Source organism: Dendrobates tinctorius, unplaced genomic scaffold, assembly GCF_039654945.1.
Source record: "Dendrobates tinctorius isolate UK_male_01 unplaced genomic scaffold, ASM3965494v1 ptg000011l, whole genome shotgun sequence".
NCBI lineage: Eukaryota > Metazoa > Chordata > Amphibia > Anura > Dendrobatidae > Dendrobates > Dendrobates tinctorius.
Genome location: NW_027361679.1, coordinates 10310803 through 10337996, shown reverse-complemented (window position 1 = coordinate 10337996; position 27194 = coordinate 10310803). Strand labels below are relative to the sequence as shown.

The window sequence follows — 27194 nt, the reverse complement described above, 5'->3', positions numbered from 1 at the left end:
GTCTCAGACTGAAAACACATTTGTTCAGGAAGTCAAAATTAAAAATAAATTATTATAAATTTATTCAAACCTGATCAAAAACTCTTAGAAGTCTCACATTATGCCATTATGTTTTAGAAGTCTGAAAGGAAGCCAAAGTACCCAGAGGAAACCCATACAAACAAGCAGAGAATATACAAACTCCATGCAGATGTTTGTTTTCCTTGGTCATGTTTGAGTCCATAGTTTCTAAGTTACATAATTTGGATTCCTTTTTTTTAGGCATACAAAATAAATAAAAATACAGTGTTATAATAAGTCACTGTTATCCAACTAGGCATGGAAGCAGGCTCAAACTGGACCAGCACTGAATAGGTAAATCACCCTATGGGCCCCTGTGAAAGAGTTGCCCATAGCATAATGGACTCATATTTTTTTTCACTCTACCTTCGTTATTATTATATATAGTAAATGCATAGGCTAAGATGACATAAAAGAGCAGTAGCAAATTATATATCAACCTCAATTCCTAGGCCCCACATTCTCAGCATCACTGCAGCTGCCCCACCAGCCGTCTTGCAGCTTTGTGATGTTGTTTTAAGCCATCTTCCGCCTATGACCTGTTGTTATGTGCGCTTAGATCACTAGTCCATGGAAATACAAGGCATCAGACTAAACCTACCACCCTATACCCCTATTTCACAATCCATATACGTAATGCTATAGCTGGACTGACAGTAGAATTCCTGACCTGAAATATCAGCTTCATAGCAATAGCTATTAGCTCAATCATGATATCCATGGTCAGTGCAGAAATGCAGAAATCTGTGGTCTAGGGGCTGAGGTATTTGCCTCTAGAATTCTTGATACTAATAAGACCTTGGAATTTCAGTACAACACTGCATGGAAAGCACAAAAAAGAGAGAGAGATTGCAAGGAGTCCAGAACAATAATTAATGTAGCAAAAGGAACTTTGAGAAAGACAGTCATGGTCAAAGCATGAATACAACAGTAAAAAAGGTGTCATACACAACAGGAGAGGACATATAATGAGACATACACTGCCTGATGACATAGTGTAATAAGGTAGTGAATAGATTACAAGGGGTGAAGCCAACAATAGTAATAAATAAACTTACACATGTACCCATAGATGTCCTTTCTTTCTGGAATAATGCCAGCCTCGATGCACGTTTTAGCACAATGACTTCATCAGGGGGAATAACAAGATGCTAAAAAAATGCCCCCTGATGACAAAAAGCTGAAACAAGCTTTGGGGAATGGGAACACACATCCATTACTTTGCTTTAGATGTAAGTGTTGTTTAGGGCTTGTCATGATGCTTTTCTCCAATTAAGGCTGGTTTCACATTTGCGTCTGTGTACGCAGTGTTTCATCCACATACATCCGCTTTTCCTCCTGCATACATATCTTTAACATGGTGTACACAGGGACATGCGTTTGCATGCATTCGCATGCAGTTGCGCATGCATGCGTTGTTTCGCAGTGTGCGGCGGAACATGTTGCATTTTTTGAGGTGTCAAATATGCACGGCCATACGCATGCAGACGCTTGCGGATGGATTGCGTCAAAACAACGCATTACAGTCTATGGGAATGCATAGGTACGCAAGGACATGTGTACGCTTCCATTTGCGTACACATGCGTTTTTCTGAGAAAACATGTCCAGGAACTGGTTTAAGCCGCCCCCACACAAAGCTGTATAAAAAGAGGGTGTGGGCACTGGAAGTCCATTACTCTCTAGACTCTGGAAGTGATTAGAAGCCATTACATCTTCTTTGAAGACTCAGAATTATCAAAATGTGAGTATACAAGCTAATGTCTGTATGCCTGTTTTTCTCCCTGCAGTGAAGAGCAGACCTGGCAGAGTGCACAGAAGACTGTAGTGAGTACTTTGCTACTGATTGGTAAGTATTGACTGTCAATATGACACATGTGGTAAAATCATGTATTTTCATTACAGAACCATTCCAGTGCAGATGAGTAGGAGCAGCAGACTCAGGCCCACGTTCCAGTGACAAGACTGCGTGTAAGTATTATTGACTGTTTTTAGTTATTCTTGAATGTTTTTGGTTTAAGTGTTTTATTTTTACAACATTAATGTCTTGCTTTCATTTCTAGGTTCCACAATGGGCGGAAGAAGCAATTGACAATGACATCCATATCACATTGGTGGAGGAGCGAGTTCTGTTGTGGGACACCCGGGATCAGCAAAAAGCTGAAACAGCGCTCAGACGCTGTGGTGATTCGGCGGCTGTGGAATGAAGTGGCCCAATTGCTGATGGATGACTGGGACAACACCATGCCACAAGTCCGAAAGGCATTTCGTAAGTATTGCAATGTGGTCTAACGTGGCAGTGAACCTGTAAGGCCGGGATCACACAACCATGTGTGATGCGAGAAACTCCTGCAAGTTTCTCGCATCGCACATGGTTGAGTGATCCCGGTCTAAAGTGCATTGTTTAACAATTTCTTTTTTTTTCCCCCTTCACAGTGAACAAAGTCAGAACCCATTGGCGTTCGATGAAGAATCGCTTCAGTAAGGACCTGAACCAGGAGATCCAAGTCCGAAGTGGTGCTGCTCAAAAGATCAGAAAATACAAGTAACATAGGATGCTGTCTTTCCTGAGGCCTGTGCTTGCTAGGCTAATATAAGCTTTTTTGTGTTGTATTCCATTGTGTTGTATTCTATAATCTGAATTTTTCTATACCAGAAGATATGTTGGCACTTGTACAATTGTTATTTTTTGTAGCAATGTTTTTCATTTCTTTTTCACACAGAACCTGGAGCAGGACCATTGAACCTGGATCATCCTCTGTTGGAGCGGCCCCTCATTGAACAGCCACCGAACAGTTCCAGTCATCCATCAGCGATGCAGCAAGTGGGAAGGCTTCACAGGCTGGAGAACAGGAAGCTGGTCCTTCAGATGTTCCCCTGTCCCAGTCCTCTGCCACTGTTTTTTTGGGGTCTTCCCACCAGCGGCAGAAGGTCTTGGACAGGTAACTCATGCCCGAGTTTGTTCACTTGAGCTCGGTCTTCTAGAAGGGCCTGATGGCACTCGGAGATAGACTGGAAAGTGGGTTTGCCCATATAAACACACTTTTACAGGTTGTCAACCGGCGCCTTAACCACCTTCAGAGACCGGCACAACATTTTTTTAATGCTATATAGCAGGGCATGTTGGAACACCTTACTCCTGATCTCCAGCTGAATGTGATTCAGTCCTGCAATTCTGCTTATGTTCAGGCTATGCAGCAGACTCGGTACTTACAGCAGCCACACATGGCATTTCCGCCTGTGCCACGATTAACCCAGTTAACATCTTTACCGAGTTCTGCTGCACACCACTATACCACCACCATGCCCAGTCAAGCTGCACACCACTATAACACCACCACCACCATGCTTGGTCCTGCAGCTGAATGCCCGTCCACTGCAACCACTTTGCCGGGTCCTGCTTCTAAACGCCAGTTCACTGCCACCACCATGTTGGTTCCTGTTCCTGCATGCCCGTCCACATCCACATTGCCGAGTCCTGCTCCTGCACTCCCATCTACCTCCACGATGCAGAGTCCTGGTACTGCACGTCATCCTCAACCCACCACTCCCACCCTCCCAAAGAGACAAAAAAGAAGCAAGCTTCCTAGTACCAGTTCTGGACATAAATCAAAAAAGAAGTGTGGCCCCAAAACTGTCCTATCACCTCCATCCTCACCTCGCAATGTGTCTCTGTTGTCCAATTTCTCTCTCCCTTTCACTGTGTCTCTCCCATCCCATGCTTCCACTCCTAATTTGTCTACTTCCGTCCCTGACCTCCCAAACTCCACACATTTAGTAGGCCCTTTCCCTGGAACCCCTTCATCATCCACATGTAGCCAATCATCCCAGCTCCACACTCCCCATGTCCATAACATTTCACCCTCGTACTTTCACAAAAGTTAATTTTTGGTGTTAAATAAAATTGTGTTCTTTTCACCAATCAATGCTTGTTCCTTGTGTCTCTCTGCGCCTTTGCCATCAACACACACTGTGTGCCGTCGCCAGAAAAACAATTATGTGCAAGGTGTTTTAACTAGAGGTGTTTATTATTTCAGTCAGCAAACGTAACAGGTACATTTTAACATTACAGGTACATAACTTTACAGGTACATAACATTACAAGGACATTTTACTGGCTTAAACCATTTCATCTTGCCATGCCATGTCCAATATCTGAAACAAAATAGACAGCAAATGTATCCCTCATTTGGGCAACTTCCCTTGTTGTCCTCAGAGGGTGATGTTGGTAATCTGGCAATGGGGTAGGAACAGGTTCACCAAGTTCTATGTTGGGTCAATGTTTAGCCATGATGTAGTTGTGCAGAACCACACATGCTTTGACAACTTCATCGATAGTCTCAATTTTTAGATTAATGGCTGTTTCCAAAATCCGCCATTTAGATACCAGCAAACCAAAGGCACACTCCACAGGTCCCGACTGGAGTATGGTTTAAGGAGGCTGGCACACATCTGAAGGCCTCATCCCCAACCACAACAAATGGCATTGGAGGTCCTTCAGTGTTAGAAAGAGGTTGTGACAGTGAGAAATTGAAATTATTCACATACAAGCGTTGGCCCATGTCCGAGTTTCTGAATGTCTGTAAGTCATTACCTCTTCCAAAAGATCCAATGTCCATGGTGATAAATCTACAGTCCACAGCTGCAGTCCCCATGAGCACAATAGAAGAGTATTTTTTATAATTAAAATACTCAGATCCACTTCCAGCCGGCTTGGTAATTCGAATATGTTTGCCATCCACAGCTCCCAAACAGGTTGGGAAATAACAAATTTCGCAGAATTTTTCAGCATTTTCCTGCCAGATTTCATGGATGGGTAGGGGGATAAATTCCTCATGCAGCACGTCCCACAAAGCCCAGCAAGTGTCTACAACAATCCCAGAAAGGGTGGAAATGCCAAATGGAGCGATGATAAACTCTCTCCTGGTAGCCAGGAATCTGCCGAAAAGAGAAAGGAAAAAACATTAAGCACATGGCTTTTAGAACAATACTATTTATGACAGGTATTTTGCCGAACAGAAAAAGGAAAAAAAAAAAGGACATGGCAAAACAATAATATTTATGACAGGCATTTCTTTTTAAAAATTACGTACCTTAGGGTCACCAGCAGACGTTCCTCAGCAGGAATTGCTCTACATAGCTGTGTGTCCTGTCTGCTGATGGCTCCTTGTACACGTAGCAGAAAATCACTGAATCTCTGTTGAGTAGTGTTGAGCATTCCGATACCGCAAGTATCGGGTATCGGCCGATACTTGCTGTATCGGAATTCCGATACCGACTTCCGATATTTTTTCAATATCGGAATTCGGCATCGGAATCGGAAGTTCAGTTGATTGACGGCCTGACGTCATCATGATGCGCGGTGTGTGCGCATCATGATGCGCCGTCATTTCGGGCCTTCCGGGGGTCTCTGCCGGCCTGCCGGGGGGCTGTGCCGGCCTGCCGGGGGGCTGTGCCGGCCTGCCGGGGGGCTGTGTGGACTGCCCAGGGTCTGTACCGGCCTGCCGGGGGGCTGTGCCGGCCTGCCGGTGGTCTGTGCACCCTGTGGGGGTCTGTACCGGCCTGCCGGGGGGCTGTGCCGGCCTGCCGGGGGGCTGTGCTGATGTCCGGGGGTCTGTGCAAGCATCGTCCGATGGGACTACAAGTCCCATCGGGCGATGCCTGCTACCATGACAGTGATTGACACATTAGCCAATGATGGGACAGTAGTAGTCCCATCATCCGGCTAATGTGTTAAATGTTAAAAAAAAAAAAAAAAAAAAAAAAAAAAATACTACATACATACTACATGCATGCTACATACATACTACATGCTACATACATACTACATGCTACATACATACATGCTACATGCATGCTACATACATACTACATGCTACATACATACTACATACATGCTACATACATACTGCATGCTACATACATACTACATACATACTACATACATACTACATGCATGCTACATACATACTACATATATACTACATGCATGCTACATACATACTACATGCTACATACATACTACATATATACTACATACATACTACATACATCCTACATACATACTGCATGCTACATACATACTACATACATACTACATACATACTACATGCATGCTACATACATACTACATGCATGCTACATACATACTACATGCATGCTACATACATACTACATGCTACATACATACCACATACATACTACATACATACTACATACTACATATATACTACATGCATGCTACATACATACTACATGCTACATACATACCACATACATACTACATACATACTACATACATACTACATGCTACATACATACTACATATATACTACATGCATGCTACATACATACTACATGCTACATACATACCACATACATACTACATACATACTACATACATACTACATGCTACATACATACTACATATATACTACATGCATGCTACATACATACTACATGCTACATACATACCACATACATACTACATACATACTACATACATACTACATGCTACATACATACTACATATATACTACATGCATGCTACATACATACTACATGCTACATACATACCACATACATACTACATACATGCTACATATATACTACATGCATGCTACATACATACTACATATATACTACATGCATGCTACATACATACTACATGCTACATGCATGCTACATACATACTACATACATACTACATGCTACATACATACCACATATATACTACATACATACAATACATTCATACAATACATACATAGACATACAGTACATATAACATAGAGTAACATACTTACCAATACTTGTCACATTGTTCCCCGAAGCCATTGTCTTTTCCGGGATAAATATTAACATAACAAACCACAAAAATACTCACCCACGATCCGAAGCAGTCCACGAGTGTGTCCCACGACGATCTTGGGTAGAGAACTGCAGCATCAGATGATGCTGCCGTTCTCTACGGGCTGCAGGAATCCAATGACGGAAGGTAGGTATCCTTCCGCACTGTATTCCTCCGCCACTTAAAAAAAAAAAGTCCCTAGTCTCACTTTATGCCATTGCTGCGTGGGAATTTCCCACACAGCAATGGCATAAAGTGAGACTAGGGACTTTTTTTTTTTAAGTGGCGGAGGAATACAGTGCGGAAGGATACCTACCTTCCGTCATTGGATTCCTGCAGCCCGTAGAGAACGGCAGCAACAGCTGATGCTGCAGTTCTCTACCCAAGATCGTCGTGGGACACACTCGTGGACTGCTTCGGATCGTGGGTGAGTATTTTTGTGGTTTGTTATGTTAATATTTATCCCGGAAAAGACAATGGCTTCGGGGAACAATGTGACAAGTATTGGTAAGTATGTTACTCTATGTTATATGTACTGTATGTCTATGTATGTATTGTATGAATGTATTGTATGTATGTAGTATATATGTGGTATGTATGTAGCATGTAGTATGTATGTAGTATGTATGTAGCATGTAGTATGTAGCATGCATGTAGTATATATGTAGTATGTATGTAGCATGTAGTATGTATGTAGCATGCATGTAGTATATATGTAGTATGTATGTAGCATGTAGTATGTATGTAGCATGCATGTAGTATGTATGTAGCATGCATGTAGTATGTATATGGTATGTATGTAGCATGTAGTATGTATGTAGCATGCATGTAGTATATATGTGTTATGTATGTGGTATGTATGTAGCATGCATGTAGTATGTATGTAGTATGTATGTAGCATGTAGTATGTAGCATGCATGTAGTATATATGTAGTATGTATGTAGCATGTAGTATGTATGTAGCATGCATGTAGTATATATGTAGTATGTATGTAGCATGTAGTATGTACTGTATGTAGCATGCATGTAGTATGTATGTAGCATGCATGTAGTATGTATATGGTATGTATGTAGCATGTAGTATGTATGTAGCATGCATGTAGTATATATGTGTTATGTATGTGGTATGTATGTAGCATGCATGTAGTATGTATGTAGTATGTATGTAGTATATATGTAGTATGTATGTAGCATGTAGTATGTATGTAGCATGCATGTAGCATGCAGTATGTATGTAGCATGCATGTAGTATATATGTAGTATGTATGTAGCATGTAGTATGTAGCATGCATGTAGTATATATGTAGTATGTAGCATGTAGTATGTATGTAGCATGCATGTAGTATATATGTGTTATGTATGTAGCATGTAGCATGCATGTAGCATGCATGTAGTATATATGTAGTATATATGTGGTATGTATGTAGCATGCAGTATGTATGTAGCATGCATGTAGTATATATGTAGTATGTATGTTGCATGTAGTATTTATGTAGTATGAATGTCGCATGTATGTAGTATGTAGTATGAATGTAGCATGTATGTAGTATGCATGTTGTATGTATGTAGCATGTAATTTTTTTTTTTTTTTTTACATTTAACACATTAGCCGGATGATGGGACTACTACTGTCCCATCATTGGCTAATGTGTCAATCACTGTCATGGTAGCAGGCATCGCCCGATGGGACTTGTAGTCCCATCGGACGATGCCTGCACAGACCCCCGGAGCCTGCACAGACCACCGGCAGGCCGGCACAGCCCCCCGGCAGGCCGGCACAGCCCCCCGGAGCCTGCACAGCCCCCCGGCAGGCCGGCACAGCCCCCCGGAGCCTGCACAGACCACCGGCAGGCCGGCACAGACCACCGGAGCCTGCACAGACCCCCTGGCAGGCCGGCACAGCCCCCCGAAAGGCCCGTACAGACCCCAGAGAGGCTGTACAAGGGCAGGAAAGGGTTTTTCTTATTCCGATACCGGAAGTCCCATAGACTTGAATGGGACTTCCGGTATCGGAATCGGCGATACCGATACTTTTTTTAAAGATCGGCCGATACCATCCGATACGATACTTTGAAGTATCGGACGGTATCGCTCAACTCTACTGTTGAGACATCCTTGTGTACTCCAAATATTTATCCGGGTTATCACGGAGCTCAATGTATAAGGAGTGGTAGGCTCCACGGTTCTCTTGGACTTCCACAATGGGGTGTTGCCAAAAGTGTCAACAACGTCTTCTCCATCTTTCTCTTTACCTTTCTTGTTCACAAGCAAATGCAAAGGCAAGAAACAAGTTCACATCAAAATCCAGATTATAATAGAAACTCTCCATGTGAAGATCTACCTTGACACTGAATACAGCAGCAAAAGTTGAGGATTTCATCTGTACAAGGGTCTATATACAGAATTTGCATGAGTCATGCCCATTGGGTGTGGCTTATGTCAAGAAAATTCTCCTGGAAAAGTATTTTCCTATCGAACACATTTGCATAAAAAATGCAAATGCATGCAAAAACACATGCAAACGCTGTGTTTTTTTGCCATCATGGATAAGCTGATGTGGATAAAAAATGCTGCGTTGCCATGCATTTGCATGCGTTTTTGCATGCGTTTGCGGTTGCGGATGATGCACTCCGCACATATACGCAAATGCGGACCTAGCTTAATTCCCTTTTTAATCTACAGTACAGACCAAATGTTTGGACACACCTTCTCATTCAAAGAGTTTTCTATATTTTCATGACTATGAAAATTGTAGATTCACTCTGAAGGCATCAAAACTATGAATTAACACATGTGGAATTATATAATAAACCCTCCGTCAGGCGCAATAGATCTGACAGGCACACAGTAATTAGTTTCACTTCTCTCTCCTTGCCCACTTATCAGAAAACCCCACCCCTCCTAGTTATCTCCTGACTCTACAGGCTCTGTGAAACCTGATATCACAGTGACTCAGCAGACCTTCTAGTGAGCAGATATCAACACTTTGGCTTCTCAGGCACATTGCGCCTGATTTCAACACAAATTGAAAGGTTAGTATTTTCTTTTTTTATTCATCACGATTGTGTATTTAGCTTGTTTTATGAAGGATTAATGCTAAGTTAGTGTACATAAGTACTGTTTTCTTAGACAAAAGGAGGGTGGCTTCTAAGGCACATTGCGCCCTAACACATACTCTTTCTCTCTTGCTTCAGATTTTCTGCTGCAATGGCCAGAAAACAGTATGATTCATCTAAACCCCTTCATTTAGAAGAAATGAAGATTTTTTTGTTAGAAGATGATGAGGAAGAACCAGCAGTAACTGAGGATTTAGAGGAATCTAGTGACATTTCATCTGAAGATGAGGTAGCAGAATGTAACACTGATTCTGGAACAGAGCAGGATGGTGATGACACTGATACAGAGGAAACAGACACAGATCTAGCTTATTATTTGGGCAAAGATAAAAATACAAAGGACGTCCCAAGGATGTTCCAGAACAAACACCGACTCTACCACCTTCTAAAAGACGCAGTTGTACTACCTGCTCATTTGTATCTGGTTTCAGAAGGCTTTCTAAATATGACTGCAAAATATGAAAAGAATCAATCTGCCTTTCCCATGCAACTTTCGTCTGCCAGCCTTGCTTTTCTAAGTGTACCTGTGCTGCTTCTGCTGCAATTGAAACCACTGAAGATGAGTAGAAAATAATTAAGTAACATCTAAGTGCAATATCCTTTAAGTTTTTTCCATAATTTTATATTTAAGCAATAGTTAAGTAAAGATAACTGGAGCCTATTTGGCGGTACTACCGAAAAGTGGTACTTTTAGTTTTAATAAGTTTATGGTTAATAAATGTTTTTTTTTGCATCTGATTTGGTGTAATCTCTTTTAATACATTCCTATGAAGGTCACTGACTACTTCTATAGTCCTGAAATTGAAATATGTAGCTACTATAGGTGGTTTTCTGACCTGTGCTTGTCAGGCACATTGCGCATGAACTGAGGAGAATCTATATTGCGCCTGACGGAGGGTTAACAAAAAAGTATGAAACAACTGAAAATATGTCTTATATTCAAGGTTTTTCAAAGTAGCCACCTTTTGCTTTGATTACTGCTTTGCATACTCTTGGCATTCTCTTGATGAGCTTCAAGAGGTAGACACCAGAAATGGTTTTCACTTCACAGGTGTGCCCTGTCCGGTTTAATAAGTGAATAAAGTCCGTGGAGCCTCATTTAAGAGTCTCAAACACGGGACTAGCCAGATCTTCCTCCAGGGAAGGACCCAGTCAAGGGGTGGCTCCTTTCAGAAACCACCATTGCCACCATATTAAGTGGCCTTTTAAGTCAATATCCAGCTCTTTACGAGTTTACAGATATGACAAGGGAAATACCAAGGCCAGGTATCCATCCACAGACAGCTGTTTCGGGGTGTTGCCCCTCATCAGTGTGGAGTAGGATTCTGGCTAGGTGGGAGCAATGCCTAGTAGACCAACATCATGAAAAAATCACTGACCTCAGGGAGACCAGTCAAAGAAAACACTGCGGCAGCCGGCAAAGGCGCTCAATCAGTGAAATCCTAAGTGCAATGCTCCCTGGGAAATACGAATATGCAAATAAAGTCCGTGGAGCCTCATTTAAGAGTCTCAAACACGGGACTAGCCAGATCTTCATCCAGGGAAGGACCCAGCCAAGGGGTGGCTCCTTTCGGAAACCACCATTACCACCAGGTTTAACAAGTGGGATTTCTTGCCTTATAAATGGGGTTGGGACCATCAGTTGTGTTGTGTAGAAGTCTGGTGGATACACAGCTGATAGTCCTACTGAATAGACTGTTAGTTCGTATTATGGCAAGAAAAATGCAGCTAAGTAAAGAAAAGCGAGTAGACATCAAAGAACACAAGGAATGGACATTAGACCAGTGGAAATCTGTGCTTTGGTGTGATGAGTCCAAATTTGAGATCTTTGGTTCCAACCACCGTGTCTTTGTGCGACGCAGAAAAGGTGAACGGATGGACTGTACATGCCTGGATCCCACAGTGAAGCATGGAGGAGGAGGTGTGATGGTGTGGGGGTGCTTTGCTGGTGACACTTTTGGGGATTTATTCAAAATTGAAGGCATACAGAACCAGCATGGCTACCACAGCATTTTGCAGCGGCATGCTATTCCATCCGGTTTGTGTTTAGTTGGACCATCATTTATTTTTCAGCAGGACAATGACACCAAACTCACCTCCAGGCTGTGTAAGGGCTATTTGACCAAGAACGAGAGTGATGGGGTGCTATGCCAGATGACCTGGCCTCCACAGTCACCAGACCTGAACTGAATCGAGATGGTTTGGAGTGAGCTGGACCGCAGAGTGAAGGCAAAAGGGCCAATAACTGCTAAGCATCTCTTGGAACTCCTTCAAGACTGTTGGAAGACCATTTCCATTTCAAAAGATGGTCCCTCCCTTCTGAGCCCTGCAATGCACGCAAACAGTGACTTTCCCCCACACATGGGGTATCGGCGTACTAAGGAGAAATTGCACAACAAATTTTGTGGTTGATTTTCTCCTGATACCCTTGTGAAAATAAAAAAAATTGGTTCCAAAGTGAATTTTTCGTGAAAAAAGTGAAATGTTCATTTTTTCCTTCCACATTGCTTTAGTTCTCGTGAAGCATCTCAAAGTGAAATGTTCATTTTTTCCTTCCACATTGCTTTAGTTCTCGTGAAGCATCTCAAAGGTTAATAAACTTCTTGAATGTGGTTTTACACACCTTGTGGGCTGCAGTTTTTAGAATGGTGCCACTTTTGAGTATTTTCTGTTATATTGACCCCACAAACTCACTTCAAATGTGAGGTGGTCAGTAAAAAAATGGTTTTGTAAATTTTGTTGAAAAAATTAGAAATCGCTGGTCAACTTTTAACACTTATAACGTCCTAACAAAAAAGAATAATGTTTCCAAAATTGCGCTGATGTAAAGTAGACATGGGTAAATGTTATTTATTAACTATTTTTTTGTGATACCACTCTCTGATTTAAAGATACAAAAATGTAAAGTTTGAAAATTGCAAAATTTTTGCCAAATTTGTTTTTTTATAAAGAAACACAAGTTATATCGAAGAAATTTTACCACTAACATGAAGTACAATATGTCACAAAAAAACAGTTTCAGAATCAGTGACAGACCCCCTGAGGCTAGCATTTCTTCTGCGGTGTTGCTATCAGTGTATCAAGAGTGGGAGAAGAAGGTTTCATTGACAATCCAACACAATGGGCAGCACTTTGAACATATTTTATAAGTGGTCATAAACTTGTAAATAACTCATGAAAGAATAAAGTTATGTTAAAACCATTGCTTTTCTTGTGAAATCTAATATATAAAGCTCAAAGTGTGTATGTATGTGTGTGTGTGTGTGTGTGTGTGTGTATGTGTGTATGTCCGGGATAGGCATCCGCACCGTTGCAGCTACAGCCACAAAATTTGGCACAGTCACACGTCTGGACCCCGAGAGCGTCCTAAGCTCTGTTGTGAGGCGAAATTTTAACCCCGCACGTTCCAATTCACCAAACAATTTTGCCCCAATCTACATACTGTGGGAAAAAGTGTGTGCGCATCATGCCCCGCCCCTCATTATGATGTCATAATGCCCATATTTGCATACTGGGGAAGCAGTGTGTGCGCGTCAAGCCCCGCCCCTCATTATGATGTCACAATGGTTGCCATGGCGACGCTGATGTCAACATAGGTTGCAAGCCCCACCGCCGCTCATTTTGATGTCATAATGGTTGACTATGGAATGGAGGATGTGTGATGAGTATATGGGCACCGGACTATGGGATAGAGGATATGTATGATGGGTATATGGGCACGGGACTATGGGATGGAGGATGTGTGATGGGTATATGGGCACGGGACTATGGGATGGAGGATATGTATGATGGGTATATGGGCACGGGACTATGGGATGGAGGATCTGTATGATGGGTATATGGGCACGGGACTATGGGATGGCGGATATGTATATGGGCACGGGACTATGGGATGGAGGATGTGTGACGGGTATATGGGCACTCGACTATGGGATGGAGGATATGTATGATGGGTATATGGGCACGGGCCTATGAGATGGCGGATATGCATGATGGGTATATGGGCACGGGACTATGGGATGGAGGATATGTATGATGGGTATATGGGCATGGGACTATGGGATGGAGAATATGTATTATGGGTATATGGGCATGGGACTATGGGATGGAGGATGTGTGATGGGTATATGGGCATGGGACTATGGGATGGAGGATATGTATGATGGGTATATGGGCATGGGACTATGGGATGGAGGATGTGTGAAGGGTATATGGGCACTCGACTATGGGATGGTGAATATGTATGATGGGTATATGGGCATGGGACTATGGGATGGAGAATATGTATTATGGGTATATGGGCATGGGACTATGGGATGCAGGATGTGTGATGGGTATATGGGCATGGGACTATGGGATGGAGGATATGTATGATGGGTATATGGGCATGGGACTATGGGATGAAGGATGTGTGATGGGTATATGGGCACCGGACTATGGGATGGAGGATATGTATGATGGGTATATGGGCACGGGACTATGGGATGGAGGATGTGTGATGGGTATATGGGCACGGGACTATGGGATGGAGGATATGTATGATGGGTATATGGGCACGGGACTATGGGATGGAGGATAAGTATGATGGGTATATGGGCACGTGACTATGGGATGGCGGATATGTATATGGGCACGAGACTATGGGATGGAGGATGTGTGAAGGGTATATGGGCACTCGACTATGGGATGGAGGATATGTATGATGGGTATATGGGCATGGGCCTATGAGATGGCGGATATGTATGATGGGTATATGGGCACAGGACTATGGGATGGAGGATATGTATGATGGGTATATGGGCATGGGACTATGAGATAAAGGATGTGTGATGGGTATATGGGCACTCGACTATGGGATAGCGAATATGTATGATGGGTATATGGGCATGGGACTATGGGATGGAGAAAATGTATTATGGGCATATGGGCATGGGACTATGGGATGGAGGATGTGTGATGGGTATATGGGCATGGGACTATGGGATGGAGGATATGTATGATGGGTATATGGGCATGGGACTATGGGATGGAGGATGTGTGATGGGTATGTGGGCACGGGCCTATGGGATCGTGGATATGTATGATGGGTATATGGGCACGGGACTATGGGATGGAGGATAATTATAATTTTCTGTAACTAACCACAGTTAGTTACTATGCCCGGGCAGCGCCGGGCTCTTCAGCTAGTCTAATATATAAAGCTCAAAGTGTGTATGTATGTATGTATGTATGTGTGTATGTCCGGGATAGGCATCCGCACTGTCGAAGCTACAGCCACAAAATTTGCCACAGTCACACGACTGGACCCCGAGAGCATCCTAAGCTATGTTGTGAGGCGAAATTTTAACCCTGCGCATTCCAATTCACCAAATAATTTTGCCCCTATCTACATAATGGGGAAAAGTTTGTGTGTGTCAATGTATCAAGCTCCGCCCCTCATTATGATGTCATAATGCCCCTATCTACATACTGGGGAAACAGTGTGTGTGTATCAAGCCCCACCCCTCATTATGATGTCACAATGGTTGCCATGGCGACGCTGATGTCATCAAGCCCCACCGCTCATTATGTTGTCTTAATGGTTGACTATGGGATGGAGGATGTGTGATGGATATATGGGCACTGTACTATGGGATGGAGGATATGTATGATGGGTATATGGGCATGGGACTATGGGATGGAGGATGTGTGATGGGTATATGGGCACTGGACTATGGGATGGCGGATATGTATGATGGGTATATGGGCACGGGACTATGGGATGGAGGATATGTATGATGGGTATATGGGCATGGGACTATGGGATGGAGGATGTGTGATGGGTATATGGGCACTGGACTATGGGATGGCGGATATGTATGATGGGTATATGGGCACGGGACTATGGGATGGAGGATATGTATGATGGGTATATGGGCATGGGACTATGAGATGAAGGATGTGTGATGGGTATATGGGCACTCAACTAGGGGATGGTGAATATGTATGATGGGTATATGTGCATGGGACTATGGGATGGAGAATATGTATGATGGGTATATGGGCATGGGACTATGGGATGGAGGATGTGTGATGGGTATATGGGCACTCGACTATGGGATGGAGGATATGTATGATGGGTATATGGGCATGGGCCTATGGGATGGAGGATGTGTGATGGGTATATGGGCATGGGCCTATGGGATGGAGGATATGTATGATGGGTATATGGGCACGGGCCTATGGGATGGTGGATATGTATGATGGGTATATGGGCACGGGACTATGGGATGAAGGATAATTATAATTTGTTATAACTAACCACAGTTAGTTACTATGCCTGGGCAGCGCCGGGCTCTTCAGCTAGTTCTCAATAAGTTTGATGTGTCACGTGACCCTCTTCTCATTGAAAAAAATAAAGTTGGATCCAAAATGGTCAACTTCAAAATGGCCACCATGGTCACCACCAATTTGGAAAAGTTTCCCCCTTCCCACATACTAATGTGCCACAAATAGGAAGTTGATATCACCAACCATTCCCATTTTATTTAGGTGTATCCATATAAATGGCCCACCCTGTACAACTTATAAACGTAGCATAAAGACTACGATATTTACAAGCCAAGGTCAAAGAAACTAATGCACAAACAGGATGCAGCAGGCCAACTTAATAATGGAGGTAACACAGGTGCAAATTACTGATAAAACAACCGATTTCAACTTACCAGTTCATGGAGGGGGTGATAGTCCAATACTAGAATTGCACATACATGAAGCATGCAATGGAGCACTTGTCACAGACATGTAAAACACAGAGACCAGCTAACAGCAAGCAAGCTTCATGTATGTGAAGTTCTAATACTGGACAATCACCCCCTTCATTGACTGGTAGGTTGAGAGTGGTTGTTACATCAGTATATTGCACCTGTGTTACCTTCTTTATTAAGGTGGTTTGCTGCATCCTGATAATGCATTAGTTTCTCTGACCTTGGCTAGTGAAAACCGTTGCCTTTCTGATATATTTATAATTTAATTATTTTGGAGTTTTTAAAGTTCCTTTTATTTCTTTGGCTATGTTTTTTATAAAACTACAACTTGACTCGCAAAAAACATTTGGCATTTAACTAAAAATATAGCACTATGGCTCTTAGAATAAGATGATGAGAAAACAAAATGTCAAAAATCCAAATTGTTTGGATCCTTTAGGCTATGCACCCCCGTAGCGTTTTAAAACGCACTCTAAAAACCGGACTCCTTCCGAGAAATCGTGCTTTTTTTCTACGCGATTTCACCGCGATTTTACTGCGATTCTGTTCGCGATTTTGCTGCGATTTTCTCACGCACTTTCCAAGCGATTTGAAGCATCGCTTGGAAAGTGATTGACAGGTTGGTCACACTCGTCAAACATAGTGTTTGACAAGTGTGACCAGCTTTTTACTATTGAGGCCGCCTATGCGGCCTCAATAGTAAAAGATAAAATGTTAAAAATGATAAAAAAATAAAAAATCGGGGTATATTTACCTTCCGACGTTCCGCGCTGCCATCCCAGGCCACAGCGTTCCCAGTAATGCCTTGCGAGACCTGTGATGACGTTGGTCTCGCGCTACTATAGCGATCTCGAGAGACCGCTAGAGTCACGCGAGACTACGTCATCACATGACCTTGCCGCAAGGCATTACTGGGAACGCCTAGGCCGGGAATGCAGCGCGGGACGTCAGAAGGTAAATATACCCTGATTTTTTATTTTTTATTCTTTTTTTTACAGGGGTATGGTACCCAGGGCCTGGAGGACAATCTCCTCTCCTCCACACCGTGGGTACCAACCACACATGAGATGCTTAACTTCCCGCATGGTGGGCATAGCCACATGCGGGGAGTAAGCGATTCTCATGCATTCCTATGGGTGCGGAATCACAGCAATTCTTTGCGATTCAGCACAAAAGAATGAGCATGCTGCAATTTTTTCCGCGATGCGTTTCCGCAGCGGAAAAAAGCGCAGCATTAGCATAGCATGTGTGGAATGCCATAGGAATGCATGGGGGGCATTTTGTACACGATTTTTAAACGTTTTCGCGCCGAAAATCGCGGCAAAAACGCTTAAAAATCGCATCGTGGGCACATAGCCTTAATGCTTAAAAAAAGGAAAAAAAGTGGTGTGCTCTGGGCCAGGTTCAGATATCTGTATTCCACAGTACATGTATGAACCACAATGCCTGGATTCCAACTCTGCAGTCTTATACTGTATATGCATATAAAGCTGTTGAGTACAAGTCATGAGAGTGGCTATCAGTCTGGGCATTGGTCTGTATGGCCATCTGAAACTGGCCTTAGGCTACTTCACACCCGCTTTCTGACATTTTGTTTCTGTGTTCTCTTTTTAGAAGTAGAAAAATGAATTGAATGTCTAAGGCTACTTTCAGACTTGTGTTATGAAGTGCAGCGAAGGGCCGCCGCTAACCTTCGCCCCTGGCCACGCCTCCTCCGATCAGCTCCTTCTATGGGTGCATGATGCTGCATGCGACCAGCGTACCCTATATTTAGCATTGGGTACGCTGGCCGTGCGCTGGTATGCTTTTGCCGGTGCATGCGCCCTTTTGGCGCTGCGCTGAGTGAACAAAAATGCAAAATGCATTTGGCACACCTCAGCGCAGTGCCAAAAGGGCGCATGCACTGGCAAAAGCATACCAGCGCATGGCTAGCATACCCAACGCTAAATATAGGGTATGACAGGCGCATGCAGCGTCATGCGCCCATAGGTGGAGCTGACCGGAGGAAGCGTGGCTGGGGGCGGAGCTTAGTGGCGGCCCTGCGCTGCATCTCATAACGCAAGTCTGAAAGTAGCCTTAGGTGACATTCACATGTTCAGTATTTGGTCAGTATTTTACATCAGTATTTGTAAGCCAAAATCAGGAGTGGAACAATTAGAGGAAAAGTATGATAGAAACATGTCACTACTTCTGCATGTTTCACTCACTCCTGGTTTTTGCTTACAAATATGACCAAACACTGAACATGTAAACATAACCTAAGACTGATGCAAAGGAAAGCAGAATGGCCCCATTGATTATTATGGGGGGCAGGGTTCTGTTGTATTTACGTTTGTCCACTACTGGTACAACCCCTTCTTGATCTAAATGTTTCAGGCCAATAAAATAAAAAAGCTTATACTCACCTCCCATGGTGGCGCCATTCCAACAGTGTCAGCACTCGTGGTCACGGGGCACTCATGCAGTTGTTGTGACACATGACCCCATCATCCAATCAGTGCTCTTGTCACTGTCCCCGCACTGCCTTCAGACAAATCGAATGTGAAGAGAAAGTCCTGGTTGCTGCTGATCTCTGACTTCCTATTCATGTTCAATTTGACAGGAGACAGAAACAGTGATGCCAACACTGATTGGGTGCCAGGTTTACGTGTCACAACATCAGCTCGGGAGCCCTGGGGAGAACAAGTGCTGATAACGCGTGAACTGTGCCAGCAAGGGAGGTGAGTATAGTTGTCCAAGTAATGGGCAACTTCTTTAAGAAATTCTGCTTATTCCCTAAAAACAGAACAAGCAGAATGTAAATATGTAAGTGGGAACGTACTCTAGCTTTGATATTACATCCCATACATTCATGGTTTTTGCTAAAACGATGCACAATTAAGTGGAAACGAGTGTCAATGCAATGCACTTTTTTTCCTTGTTGCATGTATCTTTGTGTAAGGGTTGGCTAGGAAAATAGCCGTGGCCAGAGACACTAAAGCATCAGTGTCCAGGCCTTCCCTCACAGAAAAGTACAAACCACTGTTCGGCGTGATGGCCCCTTTCTGAGGCAATTCCCATTAACCGAGACACAGTCCATAGTAACTTGAATGATTTTGTTACTGATGATTTCATACAATATATACACAGTTGGCACATCATTGATAACACATCCATCTTTATTTGCTTCCTCAGCTTGCCCTACTTTTCTGACACTTCTATGCGGCACGTACCCGGACTGGACCATCTTAGACTGCTTCCCAGCTTCTTCCTGGCATAACCTTGCCATGATGACAATTCCATTTGTCTGTTTCACCGCAGACTCGAAATCATCCACCACCTGGTTTAGTTGCCTCTGGAAAAGCATCCTACCCATCTGCACTGCTCCCTGTGAAGCTACAGCATCCTTCTGTTCCTCACTCTGTCCGACTCCAGCCCCAAGAGCGTCCGCCCAGGCAATGAGTCGCCACATCATCTCTACTGTTCTGGCTCGCTGTACTGATGTCCAATAGCTGTGGATAACTTGGACTTTTGCTACTTAACATTGTGTGGCTGCTGAGCCGTCCTGGGCCTATAGTCCATGTGGACATTTTGGGCACCCTGGCCCCGTCTGAACTAACTTCCTTCTAGCCTAGCCTTATCTCCAGGGAGCCCCTCCTCCACTTAACCCTATTCTACTAAGAGCTCTATATACTAAAGTGCCCCCCTCTAGTGTCCAAAGGGTGCACTACACTTTCCATATCTAAAACATAGCATTATACAATGGAACACAGCATATTTACAGCAAATAGTAACACATATAACAGTGTGGCAATACCATTGATTCTAGGTGGTAATACATGACATGTAGCAGTACCACCAGATTACTATAAATAAAACATTAAGAACACTAAAGGAGGCAGAGCAAGGAGATAGTATCACTCCACCCCCTTACATTTGCACTTTGGTTTGGTTCTGTTGCCCCATGTAATCACTGGTAACTGTGGTCTTAGATGGGACTGTAAGTTTCATTACAATATTTGTACTCAGAGAACTATCATTATGTTCACAGTGGTGTTACTTTTTTTAGGTGAGGGTTAGGATGCATAGTTTATGCCTCGAGGCTTGGGCACCTGTTCTTTTCTGACCCTAGCAACGCCCCTGCCTCCCACAATGATGTGAGAAGGGGTAAAATAGTTTTCTTCTATTTAAATTGTGATTTTTTTAATATCTGCTATATAAATCTGAAATAGATCATATACATATATGAAATAAAAAGGAAATAAAGAATGAACAAAACAAAATCAGTTTTTACTATTTCAGTCCTATATTTCGATAAGACATTTGTGTGCACTGCATGCCGTGAGCTCCTTCCCTCCTATATACACTTGTCAGAACAGATAACTTATGCTGATAGCACAAAGGTACAACATGTTTTACTCTCACCTCCTGCATGACAAGCTTGGAGACAATGCGAAGATGCAGTCGATCAGTATCCCTTCGCAGATTTCAATGTGCTCCTATTTTAGAGCTCCTTGTTTATGTCAAAGGAATCAGCAACAGCAAATGTGCACAATGTAAAATGTAATGATGTTGTTGCTCTAATTAAAGTAAAGCTTAACTAGAAAAGTGAATACTTGCTATTGAATGCAATGCAGTTAGCCGTCCTTATAGCATATTTTCTTGCTTATGATCATTGACAACAAGGAATAAACACGTAGACAATGATCAAATTGAGGCTACAGCTCTACTTTCAGCACTAGGTGAAGCTGTATATTAGATGGTATCTTCATGGCCAGCTTATTGAGCTTGAACTATAGATAATGCTTTCTTTGAGACATGTCAGTATCTGAAACATGTTATCACAGGGCATCTCAGATACGGAGCCTCTAGCTGAGGATCTTATTGCACAGCATAAAACTTTGCTTCTTATAAGTAAGTGCCGTTAAACAACTCAGCCAGAGGTCGGACAGCATCCTGGATCATAACATTTTATTACTTTTTCTGGAAATCTTATCCTCTTTATTGCACTGTTACCACGATCCATCAAATTTCATATTCTGTTCATATGGCATTTCATTAAAATAAAACAGAAAGAAAAATCTTTAACATCCATTATGTTGACAACTACTGACATTTTGGTTAAATATATTTAATCTCCTTAGAGAAAGAGTATAGAAACCAAAGTCGACCTTATGAGCTTTGAGTCTATGAGCTGTTTGAGAATAGAGAAAAATAATACACTAAAACGTGAAAATTGAGAAACAAGTATTTTTTTAAGGGTTTATGTATATGGCCATGTTAACACTTTGTACCAGCTCAGAGTCTACAATATGGCATAAAAAGTCATCTACATACTTCCAATTAACAAAACAACATATCAGATGCTCTATCAGATTCCATATTATGAAAGTTTTACAGTATGATGCTCTGTATTACAGTTATGTACAGGGATGCTGCATGGCGTTACATCTAGTGCCTATGACTCCACAGTACGAAAACATTGAATTTTTGTGTCACAGCTCTCGAATGCCCATTATATATTGTCAAATTATGCAATCAAGCTCAATTAATATAATAAACTATGATACATCCCACTTCTTGACAGATGATATTGTCACAAAATAATAAATGTTGTTCACTACTTCTGCTAGTGGATTTATGAATTTATCAAGGCTTTTAACCCACTTCTTGGCCTCAAAAATCTATCATGTTGACACAGTTTTGAGTGAAAATTGGTGACTTTTCACTATTTTACTACATTAGGTGGGAAAGTGTAAGTGATATGTAAGTAATAACTAAGACATATTTATGAATTTTGACTATTTAAAAAGTTGCTAAATAGTAGCAATTTTTACTCCAGGAAGAGGTGGCCTAAAACGTTGAAAAACAGCTCTAGACAGAATGATAATAAATACCAACAAAAGAAAAATAGATGCTAAAAAGTCTCATAAAATATAACATTTTTATTGAAAATATTAAAACAATAATGAAAAAATAATAATTCAGTAAATGCAGAGTGCCCAAAATTGGACCACGGCCATACATGGACATACAGTATGTATCTGTTTGGATCTGTTTTTTGTGCATCCTCTGCATTTGTTTTACAAATATATATATATACTGTATATATATATATATATATGTAAAAAATGCTGAGGATGCGTAAAAAACAGATCCAAATGAATCCATAATTATTACAATGAAAAAAGTATTCAAAATAAATCAATATGCAAATTACCTCTTCAGAGAGAAAGAGGACTTTTACTCTACAGCGCCACCTATTTGTAGTAGCGATCCTACAAGTCACAATCAACCGTTTAAGGAGTCTTGTAATATGACTTAGGATAAAAGCAAAATCAGAATCTCAATTTGCAGACACGGTGTTTCGGGCTATTGGCCCTCGTCAGTGCAAAGTATGCCAAATCAGATCTCATACTTTGCACTGATGAGGGCCAATAGCCCGAAACACCGTGTCTGCAAATTGAGATTCCAATTTGGCTTTTATCCTAAGTCATATTACAAGACTCGTTAAAGGGTTGATTGTGACTTGTAGGATCGCTACTACCAGGTGGCGCTGTAGAGTAAAAGTCCTCTTTCTCTCTGAAGAGGCAATTTGCATATTAAATTTCCCAGAGGAGCATTGCACGGCGAATAAGCCTCCTTACCTTGACAAGCCAGAGCTGGTATGTCACTCTCCACAAGGAGAAACCTTACCCCTTAGACCTCAAAAAAAACATCAAGTGATGCACCATAATAGGGATATATATAGTGTGGTTACCACGCCCCTATGTACGTTTCACCCAAGCTTCATCAGGGAGAAATTCTTACTCCAGGACGAAGTGGCATAAAAAATTAAAAAACAGCTCTATACAGATACAGAAAGATGTCCAAATTTATAAAACACTGTGCTACACTGATAAATGTGCTGTGAAAAACAGCAAAACTAATTTAAAAATTCCCCTAGTTATAAATTATAGTGGTCAGTTGCAAATTTTATATATTCCTTGAATGTAAAAATATAAAACATTTACTGGTGCTAACCTTACTTAGCTATAGATACAGTAATGAAATACTGCATTAATATCTCTTTTGTAAACGGTACTATAGGCACGGACTGTGTGTGGTTATTTCATACAGTAAAGTCATTCTGTAAAGTCACCTTTTTCTCACATCTGTTTTCTCTTAAGGAACTGTCAAAGTGTAAGCTAAAGTGCTTGGCTAATTATGCTGGAAGTAGTTCACATTTTGACAGTTAATGCTTCGGCTGCTTTGAAACTTCTCTCGAGTGCCATGGAGTTTGATAACTTGTTCCTTAGTTTGTTCACCCACGAGTAAAGATTCATGTCTACTGTGTTTCTTGTCATGGTAAAAGTCTAGTAAAAGGATTCTACCCTTCTCGTGTAGTATCATACTGAACATGCAATTCAAGAGGATAATTATTTGCGAGGTTGACAATCTGCCACCTGGCCTCATCTACATTGCTGAGAGCCATTCTCCTAATAAAAGAATAAGGATGACTGAGGACAAAGCTAAGCTAAAACTCATGTCTCATTTACACTACACATTACGTGAATGAGTTTCTTACAGTTAAACTTTTAAATAAGGCAAACCATTGAAAATTCTATGTAGCTCTTCGGATCCATGCATTATTCAGATGGCATTAGCAACATATTTTTTGCTTAGTAAAATAATTAGATAATATTTCAAGTCAGTGATCTCAACTTTACCATTCAAAGGGACCTTCTATTTTTAACCATACCTCAAAGGAATGTAGCATTGGGTTATATGAAGCACGCTATAATTTTATATTCTGGTCAAGATTTGCTAATTTTTTGGGCTAGATAAAGTAGAAAGCATTGAACTGGTTCAGAGTCTAGATAAAATAAAAAGCATTGGACCGATACACATGGTCTTTGAGTCTTTCCTCGGTTCAGGGGTCAGCTAGACTGAATTCCAGGGCAAACAGTATCTACAAATAAAGGGCCTAAATAAGAATCAATGCTTTACTCTATTCAAGGACCTAGGTAAATGTTAGTTCTATTTTTCTAACCCTCTATACCGTATGATCAAGCATTGATTGCTCTTGAATACCACTTGGACAAGTAGAAACAAAAAATACTTCTAACTTAAAACTAACCTTTCATAACAATGAAAATTAGGCTTCATTTTTTATTTTTTACCTTATAAACCTACAGCAATAAATAGAATCTTACACACATTGATAGTCCATCGTGAGCATACATTTTACAGTATACCAGTCGGTGAGTTTGCAAGTGCTTAAAGGGATTTTCCAATACTTTTATATTGATGACCTAGCTGCAGTATCGGTTATCAATATACGATCGATGGATGTCCATCACACGGCATCTCCCCCGATCAACTGTGATCTTCTCAGATGGCAGCCAGAGTTAAATAATGCTTTAAAAGTAACCATGGTTTTAATATTTCAAAAATTGATTGTACACAGCAAAGTTAGCAATTAGCAACATCTTATCAGAGAAATCTGCATATTTCTCCACCTGGACTGATCATTCATTTTCAAAATTCTCAATTTAGGGGTAAAATTTGTATTCATTGAAGTCAGATTGTTACATTGCTAACTTAGCAGATAGTGGTTGCTGCTAATTAAATTCTATGTAAAAGAGAGGGGAAAGAAGCTCTGCCTCTAGTTCCACAACCACCCTTCACTTCTTCCCATCTACATAGAATGAGCAGCAACTTATAGGCAGCCACTGCTATCTCCTATCTCAGTAATGTAAAAATCTGTCCTCACTGAATACAGATTTTACCTGGATATTGAGAATTTTGAAAATTAAATATCACTCCTGTCAGATAAAGAAGCAGATCCCTCTGATAAGATATAATATAAAGTTGTTTATTTTCATGTGTACCACTGATTTATGAAATAAATTAAAATGACAAATACTCTTCAACACCACAGTTCCATATATTGTTTAGTGGCTACTTCTAAATACTGCAGATCAGCTTCTATTTATTTCTTGGACCCCCGCCAATTCGATTTTGAGTAGTCTGATCTATGCAAAGGACAGGCCATCATCAATGTAAAAGTACTAGAAATCCCCTTCAACCCCTTAACGGCTACCGATACACCTTTTAAGCACTGCTTTTTAACAGTGCTGAGAAATAAGGGTGTAGTGCCACCCAGAGTCAGAAAATCTCGGGGTCTCAACTACCAGGTGTATCTGAGACAATGGAGAACATGATCAGGGCCAGTTTTTAAGGTTCCCTGTCCCTGGTGAATAATGGTGATCACAAGTAAAAAGTCTGATTTTCAATTCATTTGTCTCTCCTCTGATCTAGCATATCAGAGGAGAGAGAAATGGGGTTCCCCGAACCCACACGGTACCTCCGCAATCCCTGGGCCCTCCTGCTCCATCCCCAGGCCCTCCACATCAGTTTCATGGAAGAAAATGGAGGGCGCATGTGCAATGTACCTGCCGAGATCTGCCGGCAGGTAACCAGCAATAATAAGAAATTTTTCAATTGTTTCACTTTGATCACTGTGATAGACCCTATGAAAGTGATCAAAATAGAAAATAATAGTAAATCAACCACCTTTGTCACATCCTTAATTAGATAAAAATAATAAAATTGTAATTTTTTTGCATTCTTTGCAATTAGGGTTGGGGCTGGGGTTAGGGATGGGGTTAGAGTTATGCTTAGGGTTGGGATAAGAGTGAGGGGTGTGTTGGGGTTAGGGTTGGGGTTAGGGCTCTGTTAAGGTTGGAGTTAGAATTGGAGGGTTTTCAAATGTAAAAAAAGTGATGACAATATGACAGCTAGTGCTGAGTGCAAGTGCTCGCTAATCGAGTTTGCACTGGGTGCTCTGGTATGCACTGAGTATTGCAGATCCCATATGTTTGTTTGGGGGGTATCTAACAGCCATGAAACATGTGGGGCAGGGATTTGAGCATGTCACTCGAGCACCTGCGATATTTGGTGCATATCAGAGCACCCAATGCAAAATGAAGTAGCGAGCACTGGCGCTCAACACTGATACAACATATTCAATATGACAACCTAATGTTATTAAATTCTGTGACATAATTGTGGGTTAAAATGCTCACTATACACCTGGATAAAATCCTTGTGGTATGGTTTCCAAAATGGGGTCAATTGTGGGGGGTTTCCACTGTTTAGGCACATCAGGGGTCTCCAAATTCAACATGGTGCCCGCTATTGATTCCAGCCAATTCTGCGCTCAAGAAGTCAAATGGCTCTGTTTCCCTTCTGAGCCCTGCCATGCACCCAAACAGTGGATTTACCCCACATATGGGGTATCAGTGTGCTCAGGAGACATTGCACAACAAATGTTGTGGTCCATTTTCTATTGATACCATTGTTAAAATAAAAAGTAATATTTTTGTGGAAAATTTTTAGAATGGTGTCACTGTTGGGTACTTGATGTCATATTGACCCCTCAAAGTCGCTTCAAATCTGAT

At 41.8% G+C, this 27194-nt stretch overlaps 1 long non-coding RNA gene across 2 annotated transcripts in view; it reads left to right on the top strand.

Annotated features, from left to right (window-relative positions):
* LOC141100996 (uncharacterized) overlaps window positions 1–21218 on the top strand; it is a 418065-nt gene extending 396847 nt beyond the window's left edge. The window contains exon 6 of one of the 2 annotated variants that reach the window (XR_012234839.1): window positions 19945–21218. This is a non-coding gene — a long non-coding RNA (uncharacterized lncRNA). The remainder of the gene's footprint in view (window positions 1–19944) is intronic. The other variant, XR_012234840.1, reaches the window with a different exon arrangement.
* Window positions 21219–27194: the final 5976 nt, after the last annotated feature.